Here is an 11670-nt window from a genome sequence, read left to right on the forward strand (position 1 = left end):
GTTGAGGTTTTATATCTGAACTGATGCTCCAGTGCTCGGAACACAGGTGAAAATACAATCATATATATAGATATAGATATAGATATATATATATATAATTATATATATATATATATATATATATATATATATATATATATATATATATATATATGTATGTATGTATGTATGTATGTATGTATGTATGTATGTATATATATATATATATATATATATATATATATATATATATATATATATATATATATATATATATATATATATATATATATATATATATATATATATATATATATATATATATATATATATATATATACAGGGTGAGTCAAAAGTAGCGCCCGATTTCTGTTTATATATATATATATATATATATATATATTTCTGTCAGTTGATTGTTTGCCATTGCATTATATCTATCCATATGTATGTTTACTATATGTCTATATGTTTGTATCTATTACAGTGTACAAGAAGGTAGAAATAAATTATTTCATTAAATGATTCCAGGTAAATTTCTGCAGTGACAGATCCCTCAAAGAAAAAGGGTCCAATTATCCCTGATGGAGATATGGCTGCCCAAACTGTCACGCCAGGTAAATTTACCTCCTTCTCAACTGTCACTCTTGGGTTCTCCGCAGCCCAGTAGACACAATTGTGTCTGTTAATTGTGCCGTTAAGCTTAAAACATGCCTCATCTGACCACCAGATGTTGTCTAGCATTGTGTCCTCTTCGTCAGGTTTAGCTAAGAACTCTTTGCAAAATTGAAGACGGCGGTCGTCATCTCCATCATGAAGGGCATGCAGTAAGCGTGGAATGTAAGGTTTCCATTTTTTCTGGTGAAGGATACGGATAACACTTGATCGGCTCACTTCCAACTCTGCAGATAAACGGTGAGTTGACTTTTGTGGACTTTGTTCCAGTCTCCTGATGGCTTCTTCAGCCTGAGCTACATTCATTGCCGTTTTCGGACGACCGGCCTTCTTTGCAGTGGCTACCGACCCTGTTGCTTCAAATTTCTCGACAATCAATCGTATGTTTCTTCCCTGGGGTGGGTTAATATCGAATTCCTGTGCCAAACGGCGTGCCGCCATCGTTGGTTGTGCATTACATTTGTAGTAATGTTTCACGGCCGCAATGCGTTGATTCATTGAAAGGTAATTCATGGTTCAATTTGGTGCAAATTCAGTAACTTTCCAAACTCTCAGCAATAACCTGCAAAACAAAAACAAAAATAAATAAACTAAGAAAACAAGCGTTACGCCTAGGTCCCCCGTCGGGGAAGTGATGTGAGTTGACAAAGTGGAACACGCAGAAAACATGCTATGATATGATATTTCGCTCACAAGGGTCAGACAAACATGGAGGCGGCCATCTTGGATTTTAACGTGGTGACCCAATTTTCAATAGCGTTCTTCCTTATGCCTAAATACACCCACACACCAGAAGGTACTTCGCTTATTTTTCAAGATATTTCGCTCACAAGGTTCAGACATATATATGGTGGCGGCCGTCCTGGATTTTGACGTGGCGACCCACTTTACAATAGCGGTCTTCCTTATGCCGAGATACACCCACACACCAAATTAGAAGTTGGTACTTCGCTTATCTTTCAAGATATTCTTCTCACAAGATTCAGACATACATGGCGGCGGCCATCTTGGATTTTGACGTGGCGACCCAATTTTAAACAGCGTTCTTCCGTGTGCCTAGACACACCCACACACCAGATTAGAAGTTGGTACTTCGCTTATTTTTTGAGATATTTCGCTCACAAGGTTCAGACATATATATGGTGGCGGCCATCTTGGATTTTGACGTGGCAACCCAATTTTCAATAGCGTTCTTCCTTATGGCGAGATACACCCACACACCAAATTAGAAGTTGGTACTTCGCTTATTTTTCAAGATATTCATCTCACAAGGTTCGGACATACATGGCGGCGGCCATCTTGGATTTTGACATGGCGACCCAATTTTCAATAGCGTTCTTCCTTATGCCTAGATACACCCACACACCAGATTAGAAGTTGGTACTTCGCTTATTTTTCGAGATATTTCGCTCACAAGTTTCAGACATATATATGGTGGCGGCCATCTTGGATTTTGACGTGGCGACCCAATTTGCAATAGCCTTCTTCCTTCAGGCGAGATACACCCACACACCAAATTAGAAATTGGTACTTCGCTTATTTTTCAAGATATTCATCTCACAAGGTTCAGACATACATGGCGGTGGCCATCTTGGATTTTGACGTGGCGACCCAATTTTCAATAGCGTTCTTCCTTATGCCTAGATACACCCACACACCAGATTAGAAGTTGGTACTTCGCTTATTTTTCAAGATATGCAGGTTACAAGGTTCAGACATACATGGCATCAGACATAATGGCGGCGGCCATCTTGGATTTTGACGTGGCGACCCAATTTTAAACAGCGTTCTTGCTTGTGCCTAGATACACCCATACACCAGATTAGAAGTTGGTACTTCGCTTATTTTTCAAGATATTTCGCTCACAAGGTTCAGACATACATGGCGGCGGGCATCTTGGCTTTTGACGTGGCGACCCGATTTTAAACAGCGTTCTTCCTTGTGCCTAGATACAACCACACACCAGATTAGACGTTGGTACTTCGCTTATTTTTCTAGATATTTCGCTCACAAGTTTCAGACATATATATGGTGGCGGCCATCTTGGATTTTGACGTGGCGACCCAATTTTCAATAGCTTTCGTCCTCATGCCGAGATACACCCACACACCAAATTAGAAGTTGGTACTTGGCTTATTTTTCAAGATATTAATCTCACATGGTTCAGACATACATGGCGGCGGCTATCTTGGATTTTGACGTGGCGCCCCAATTTTCAATAGCGTTCGTCCTTATGCCCAGATACACCCACATACCAGATTAGAAGTTGGTACTTCGCTTATTTTTCAAGATATGCAGGTTACAAGGTTCAGACATACATGGCATCAGACATACATGGCGGCGGCCATCTTGGATTTTGACGTGGGTTGCACCCATTCACCAAATTCAAATGCGGTCCTTCGCTTACGCACGCACGCACGCCGCACGGACGGACGGACGGACGGACACACGGACGGACACACGGACGGAGGGGAAAGCCATAGTCCCCCTTTCGCTCCGCTGAGCGACGGGGGACAATTAATAATCTGCAAGACAATTATTAACATGACATCCCAGAAAGAATCTGACAGCCGAAAAAACAGAAATCGGGCGCGGGCGCTACTTTTGATTCACCGTGTGTGTGTGTGTGTGTGTGTGTGTGTGTGTGTATGTATGTACATATATATATATATATTGTTGTGGATATGAGAATGTTGTTTTTGTTGTTGTTGTGTAATGAATTGTTGTAAAATGTCACCCCCCTTCCTGCATTTCTTGTTGTATAAAGGTCAAAGGGCGTTCCCGTAGTTAATTCCATAAAACATACACGAAGGACACCATATATCCCTGTTCAGTAGTTATATCCTTGTAAGGCTGTGTCTTCCATTAATTGACACTCCATTGCACTGCATTAAATAAAGTAGATCCCTCCGACATGGCATCTTCAAAGTGCCAGGTTTGCCAGGTTTGCTGCAATTGCCAACTGCATTTGGGCGGTTTTCTTCGTTCGCCATTGCTGCCCTTTGGCTGGGGCTAGCTCGAATCGCCCCAAAACCACCATTGGCCACGAGGTAAGGTCGGGGAAGAAGGGCGTGTCTCCACCTCGTCATAGAGGGGAGGAGTGAACCAGCCCTTGCCGACCAACCCAGAACGAGGGGTTGGCTTTAGAGGGCGGAGAAAGAACGTTTGGGGGAGGTTCGCAAAAGGGTCAAGGGTGGGGCTTATATAACCCGAGAAAGACGCCCCCAGAGAGAGTCGAGGAGGGAGGAGATCAGAAGACAGACAAGCCTGAAGAGAGTCCTGGAGTTTGTGAGAGAGGGAGAGAGAACCCGTCAAGCCAGACCCCCCACCAGCAGCGTTGGCTCCACCAAGCAGCTCCGACCCATTACTCCGCGCACACGACAGGATCGGTGGCATCGGCGGCCGTCGAGGTCCAGCCCGATGTCCCGTGCGGGATCAAGCTCCAGCCAGCTCCATGCTCTGTTTGAACAGGAGGGGCAGGGTCGCCAGGGAGAGGCAAGCCCAGGGCGCGCCACGAATGGCGGGGCTGTTCAGCCCCATGCCCAAATAAGGAAACAAGCCCGTGGCTCGCCACGAGGGGCGTGCCGTCGGCGCCATGCCCAAATAAGGAGACAAGCCCGTGGGATTGCCATAAAAGGTCACGAAACAGAGCACGGGGGGGGGGGGGGGGGGGGGGGGGAGGGCGGTACCAAAACCGACGAGGGCGTGACACACCCGCGCTGAAGGTATGAGAGAAGGGTGCGACGATCGCTGGAAAAGGATACACCAGAGATACGGCAGATGAGTCCAGGTGCGTAAGAGGGTTGGCAGTCCACCGGGAGAGAGTTGAGAGTTGCACCGGAGTTGCGTGAGAGATACGGAAAGCCTTTGGGTGGTTGTTGCGTGAGAGATACGAAAAGCCTCTGACAAAGAGCCGCTTCAACCAGCCCCGTTTCAACCAGCCGCGTGAAGCCCTGACGGGGCAGCGAGTGACCCTGCCGGTGTGCGGTGTAAAGCCGAATACAAGGAGCTGCCGGCTCCTCGCTTCCCGCCCGGAGTGGACCTGCTCGCTGTGCCCTGTGATTCCAACTGCTCATCCCTCCAAACGATTCCTGCCCTTCCATCCTTTTGCGTACGTGAGTTTGTTTTGTTTGTTCTGTCCTGGGTAATAAGTTAAGCCTGTTTAGTTAAGCTAGTATTTTCACTGTGTCTTTCTGGTCCGTCCCTCTTTCTGCTTTATTTTCTTATCTTTCCTTCTTCCTTGGTTTCTTTGGTCCTGTACATAGTAATAAATTATATTCGTATTGCAAAACCTTTTTGTCTTCTTCTTCTTCTTCTTCACATCTGTGTCGCCTTTGTCTTTTCCCTATTGAATATCTGTGGCGCGATTTTGGCCAACGTTCAGGAATCGGGTTAGTCGGGGTAACTGTTCGGGCGCGGCGGCCATCCGCCCTTGCGGCCACAATCTGACGGGATGGTGGAGAGGTTCAATCGAACATTTATCCAACAACTGGCATTATTCACCACCACCCGTCAGGATGACTGGGACGAACATCTCCCGTACTTGTTATTGGCCTACCGAACCAGCCAGCATGGGGCCACCGCATGCAGTCCAGCGTTGCTTATGTATGGGCGGGAGTTACGGGCTCCCGCCGACTTGCTATGCGGTCCCGTGCCAGACACCACGGATACACCGCCGAGGGAGGGTTACGCACGTCACCTGGAGGAAGGCATGGAGCGGGTCCATGCCTTCGCCCGCCGCCAGCTCCATCTGGCGGGGGCCAAGATGAAGCGCAGGTACGACGACCGGAGCCAGGGGAGTCAGTACGCTCCGGGGATGAAGATTTGGTTCTTTAATCCCCGGAGGCGGAAGGGTAGGTGCCCAAAACTCACCTCCCCCTGGCAAGGCCCAGGAGTCGTCCTGTCGCAAATCTGTGACGTGGTCATTAAGATCAAAATGGGGCCACGGGCCCCCCCTCGGATCGTCCATGCCGACCGGATAAGACCTTATGCCGGCGAGCAGGTGCCCTCGTGGATCGCCTCGGCTCTAGATGCCGAGGCAGGACCCAGTACCTCTTGCGACGGGGGCTCGTAGCGTCAGAGGACTGGGGGGGGGGGGGTTGATAGTAGAAGATACCCGATGTGGTGGGATGGCAACTCTGCCATCTCTCGCAGCGGGGGGCAAAGGAGCACTAGTTATGGGGTTGGCAGTGAAAACTAGCCCGGGAGGGTTAGGATAATGATAGGGATCTAGAGAAGATGACCTTAGGTAACGGTAAGATTAGGTAGTGACAATGATACCTGTAGTGGGGACGCAGGTAGATTAGTTTGGATGATAATGACGTGGTATGTGCTTAGTTTAAAGGGAAGCCGGGGAGCACTAAGTTAGCAGGGCAACAGGTAGATTATATGATGCCGTGTGTGAGGAACAGGTGTGATTGCACAGGTGTGCAACTGAACAGGTGTGTGGAGCAGTGTATGAGTGAGAGAAGGTGATTGTGCGTTGTGTTGACCAAATGGTCCAGGGAGGAAGGAGGGTGCAGGTGGCACCAGGTGTGATTGCACAGGTGTGCAACGACAGGTGAATGGAGAACAGGTATATGGAATAAATGGTATGGAGTATATGGAGTATTGGAATGGATGGTCGTGGAGTGAGTATGGGGGAAACTGTGGAGTGGAGTGGATGGTGCGAAGGTGTGGATGGGGGAAAGGAGGATGGACCCCATCACGAATACCTGGGGAGGGTAGTGTAAGAGTTAGGTAGAGGGTACAGGTAAATTGTGGTTGGGTATTGGCATCTGTGGTGCGTGGTGGAAGAATGGTGATTGGATGGGTGCATTAGTGTTGTGGAAATGGCTGGGCGTGTAGCCTGTTAGTGTGTGCAGTTGGTTGGGCACTCCACCACTGTGAGGATGTCGGCCAGGTGAGGCCGCAGGTGGGCTCTGGGAGCCGGTAGAGTTGTTATGGATGGGGCCCGAGGATCCGGAGGATGGACCCGGGTAGCCCAGTGCCAGAGGGCACCAAGGGGTGACAGAGCCAGGAGGGGCCTTCCCCAATTAGATAGGTTAGGGTGAGGAGCTAGGTAAGCTCGGGTGGCAACTACAGTGGTGGAGGTGTGCAGGTGGGTAGGCCTGCTGGGAGAGCTACACGCCCCAGTCCTGAAATTGTGCAAGGGCACAGGGAGTTGCATCGGGGGAGTGAGACCCCAAATTGATAAGCACCACAGTTTGGTCAATGGGAATTGGTTTTTAGAACCCATAGTGTAAGTTGGCCAATGGATTGGCAGGGAAAGACCCCGGGTAGTGTAAAGTGTGTTAATGTCATTTAGAGGATAGTTAGGATTAAGAATCTCCTCGCACCATCTGCATCCACTCACCTGAGATGACATACCTCCACACCATGCCAGGTGGTTTTTATTATTTTTATTGTGCAGATGTTTGGAATGTGAGACGCATCATGACGTGGGTGTGACATTGTGCTGATGTTCCATCTCTTCCTCCTTATGAGGATTGATGATGAATTGGGTGATGGCAAATTTTGGTTAGAGGGATTGTGGTGACGAATTTGGTGTAGGAAAAATATGGGGGAGACGTGACAGTTGTGACAAATTTGTAAAGGTGTAGATTTTGTAAATATGGGGTAAGGGCAAGGGTAGAGTAGGTGACGGGTGACGTACGGTAGGGACGAGCTTTTCTCACTTCGCTCTCCATACGCACCTCGCCTTGCATTGCCTTTATTGATGTGTACCCTTGTGACCTTACCCTTCGCTCATCTGTCTTTTCCCCCTTTTGTCTCCCACATGAGGACTGTGCGCCATTGGGCGCCAAGGGGAGCGTGCGTGAGTCCGCCATTGGGCGCCCGAACCTCTCGCAACCACAGCTGTCTGCATCGATGCACCACCTTATGGACCACATGTCTGTGGCTGAGCACCACTGATGGACCCCATGGGTTGGGGCATGGCACCTCTGCTGGAACTGGCCATGAAGGCCCGAGATCTTGCTGGCGGACCTTGGTCACAGGGCACCGATGCCCTACAGGTGAACCACACATAGTCGGCCCTGTGGGCCATAAATAAATAAAGATGGACACGTTTGTGCACTTTTATTGCAAATAGGCCGCCAGCAAAGAAGATGACAACTGGAAGACAGCATTAGCCAGCAGAGGGAGCCGAAGAGCAAGACACCACCAAGGGTTTGTTGTTTTTATTTTTATGAACTATGATGACTGTGCACCGATTGGTGCTTGAGGGTGTTTTGGTGCGTTTTGGGTGCTTCCTGGTGCATCGATGCAGGGCAGACCCTCCCCCCCCCCCCCCCAAAAGAACGATCACAGGTCCTGGGTTACGTTTTGTAAATAAAGTAGAGTCATTGTAAATAATGCGCCCCCACCGTAAATGTATAGTTTGAAGACCATTCCGCAATTCGGTTAGTTGTGGGCGTGAATCTGTTAGGCAGGGTGCAATGGAGCTGCGGGACATATTTATTTATGTTTTAAAACTGTCGCACTCAGGGTCAGGTTAAATGTAGAGGGAACTACACCTACGTGCCACACGAAAAGCTAAAGTTCATAGGCCCGGCACGTGCCTAAGGGGAGGAGGGTGCAGTGTTGTGGATATGAGAATGTTGTTTTTTTATTGTTGTGTAATGAATTGTTGTAAAATGTCACCCTCCTTCCTGCATTTGTTGTTGTATAAAGGTCAAAGGGCGTTCCCGTAGTTAATTCCATAAAACATACACGAAGGACACCATATATCCCTGTTCAGTAGTTATATCCTTATTATGTGTATTAGTGTAAGGCTGTGTCTTCCATTAATTGACACTCCATTGCACTGCATTAAATAAAGTAGATCCCTCCGACATGGCATCTTCAAAGTGCCAGGTTTGCCAGGTTTGCTGCAATTGCCAACTGCATTTGGGTGGTTTTCTTCGTTTGCCATTGCTGCCCTTTGGCTGGGGCTAGCTCGAATCGCCCCAAAACCACCATTGGCCACGAGGTAAGGTCGGGGAAGAAGGGCGTGTCTCCACCTCGTCATAGAGGGGAGGAGTGAACCAGCCCTTGCCGACCAACCCAGAACGAGGGGTTGGCTTTAGAGGGCGGAGAAAGAACGTTTGGGGGAGGTTCGCAAAAGGGTCAAGGGTGGGGCTTATATAACCCGAGAAAGACGCCCCCAGAGAGAGTCGAGGAGGGAGGAGATCAGAAGACAGACAAGCCTGAAGAGAGTCCTGGAGTTTGTGAGAGAGGGAGAGAGAACCCGTCACGGCAGACCCCCCACCAGCAGCGTTGGCTCCACCAAGCAGCTCCGACCCATTACCCCGCGCACACGACAGGATCGGTGGCATCGGCGGCCGTCGAGGTCCAGCCCGACGTCCCGTGCGGGATCAAGCTCCAGCCAGCTCCGTGCCTTCCTCCCCCTCCAGCCACCCACCTCCTTCCAGCCAATCCACTCTGCAATTCCCCGTGTGAGTCCGTCTTTGTTTGTTCTGTCCTGGGTAATAAGTTAAGCCTGTTTAGTTAAGCTAGTATTTTCACTGTGTCTTTCTGGTCCGTCCCTCTTTCTGCTTTATTTTCTTATCTTTCCTTCTTCCTTGGTTTCTTTGGTCCTGTACATAGTAATAAATTATATTCGTATTGCAAAACCTTTTTGTCTTCTTCTTCTTCTTCACATCCGTGTCGCCTTTGTCTTTTCCCTATTGAATATCTGTGGCGCGATTTTGGCCAACGTTCAGGAATCGAGTTAGTCGGGGTAACTGTTCGGGCGCGGCGGCCATCCGCTCGGCAAACAACATCCTAGCCGCGTCCGTAACAATATATATATCTATATATATATATATATATATAGTCATAAATATATATATAGTCATATATATATATATATAGTCATATATATATATATATAGTCATATATATATATATAGTCATATATATATATATAGTCATATATATATATATAGTCATATATATATTAGGGTGCATCAAACGCCCTTAGGTTCTTGGATTTTAATGTCTATTCTCTCAAATGTTACACTTGTTGGTAGAAGTATGTATGCAAAAAATAAATGAAATCAGAGGTGGTCCTGGGTGGCCACCGGCCACTTTTATATATTTAGGGCCATTTTCGGGGCCGCACTATGTAAAAATGTTTGATTTTGTTATTTTACACCCAAACCTAGTCATGTTTGGTATCAAATTGAAGGTCTTGATGAGAGGAATACAAATATAACAATTTTATGCAAAAAACGATGGTTTGATAATTAGTTTGTATTTTTACATGAATGAAATCGGAGGTCTAATCGTGGGTCCCATACTCGTAGTCTAATAATATCCTTTATTTTCTTTCAGATGGCAGATAAGAAGACCAGATTAGCAAGTGCCATTTTTGGTCTTGGCAATGCTTTTACAGAAGCAGATGGTACATTGACAGGAGTCCGCCTCCCAACTTGCCGGCAGGTTCTTCGATGCGTGATGTGGTACATCCAGAAAGAAATATGTGAAGGCAAACAAACTCAGCCACTGAAATGGAAATCTGCCAGCATCGTCCTTATCCAGCTGAAAAAATTCTACACTAAAGCAAATATTCCTATGCTTTCAGACCATCAATGCTGCAAACTAATACTTGACCTTCTTAATGACAATAACAAATTGCGTCAAATACCTGTTTCTCGCCGAGAATCTCCAAGCACTTTGGCTAAGTTGCAAACCATGAATGAACGTCTTGATAAGACCTTTGGTGTATGGACAAAAGATGCAATGACAAACATTAAGAATGAGGAAGATAGAGTATTTTTAGAGTCAATGAAATCTGACAGAGTAGCCTCATTGGTGGTGTTGACAAGAAGAAAGTTGATAAAGATCATAGAAAAGAAAAACGCCTCTTAGCGGAAGCTTCAAGACGAGAACGTCATGAATCATCCAGTGTACAAGAGATGACAATTAGTTCTGTATGCTCTGATGATAGTGACTCTGCAGATAGCTTGGAAGAAACTGAAGAAGAGGCGATTCCAGAGTTTCAAAGGAAGCGTAGTCACCACAGATCAACATATGCAGGTACATCTGCCTTTATTCCTCATGATATTCTGAAAAGACATTCAGTTGTGTCTGTTGCTACTCGACTAAACATAACTCCTGTTCAACAGGTTGCGCTCACCAAAGCTGTAATTCAAGAGGCAGGAGGTGATCCACGTCATGTGGCCAAGTCGTACTCAACTGCTGATAAGGCTCGACGATCAATAACAAGTGCTATCGCCAAAGATATTCAAGAAAATTGGATCGCCCCAACAGCTGCAACACTTCACTGGGATGGCAAGCAGATACCAACGCTCACAAACAAGAATGTCAAGGAAGAAAGATTGCCAGTGTTGGTTGGGAATGCCACTGATGTAAAGCTACTGGGGGTGGCTAGATATCCTCCTGGAAGTGATAGGTCATCAGGTGACATCATTGCCGAGCACACTTACACGTATCTACATTCATGGAAGTGCAAACAATCAGTTGTCAACTTATGTTTTGACACAACAGCATCAAACACTGGACACGTTACAGCTGCCTGTGTTACCATTCAATCAAAACTGGACCGTGCTCTTCTGTGGTGTGCATGTCGCCATCATGTTGGAGAGGTAATCCTGGATCATGTGTTTGACGTTCTCAAAATTGAGGCATCAAAGTCTCCAGAAGTATCTTTGTTCCAAAAATTCCAGAAGAATTGGGAACGCATATCGCATGCAAAGAATGAAAGTTTAACCAAAATTGACATTTCCATGTACAATGACTATGCACAACAGCTGCTTTTATCCTGCAAAAACAAGGTTTTAAGCACAATCCGCACAAGCGCTTCATACTGTAGGGAAGACTACAAGGAAATGGCACAACTCTGCCAGGTAGTCCTCGATGATGATGTCACAAAACAAGGAACACTCCACAGACCAGGGGCCATGCATAAAGCAAGGTGGATGTCAAAGATTCTTTATTCCATCAAAATATGCCTACTTGAAGAGCAAATTTCTCTACTACCTCGAGGAACTGTAACAACACAACATCAAC

The 11670-nt window shown here is 46.7% G+C and overlaps 1 protein-coding gene across 6 annotated transcripts in view; it reads right to left on the reverse strand.

The window, feature by feature from the left end:
• LOC137436828 (kinesin light chain 1) overlaps positions 1–11670 on the reverse strand; it is a 93866-nt gene that overhangs the window by 17429 nt on the left and 64767 nt on the right. The gene's annotated exons all lie outside the window — the stretch shown is intronic.

This window comes from Myxine glutinosa, chromosome 11 (assembly GCF_964187855.1).
Source record: "Myxine glutinosa chromosome 11, kmMyxGlut1.1, whole genome shotgun sequence".
Taxonomy (NCBI): Eukaryota; Metazoa; Chordata; class Myxini; order Myxiniformes; family Myxinidae; genus Myxine; species Myxine glutinosa.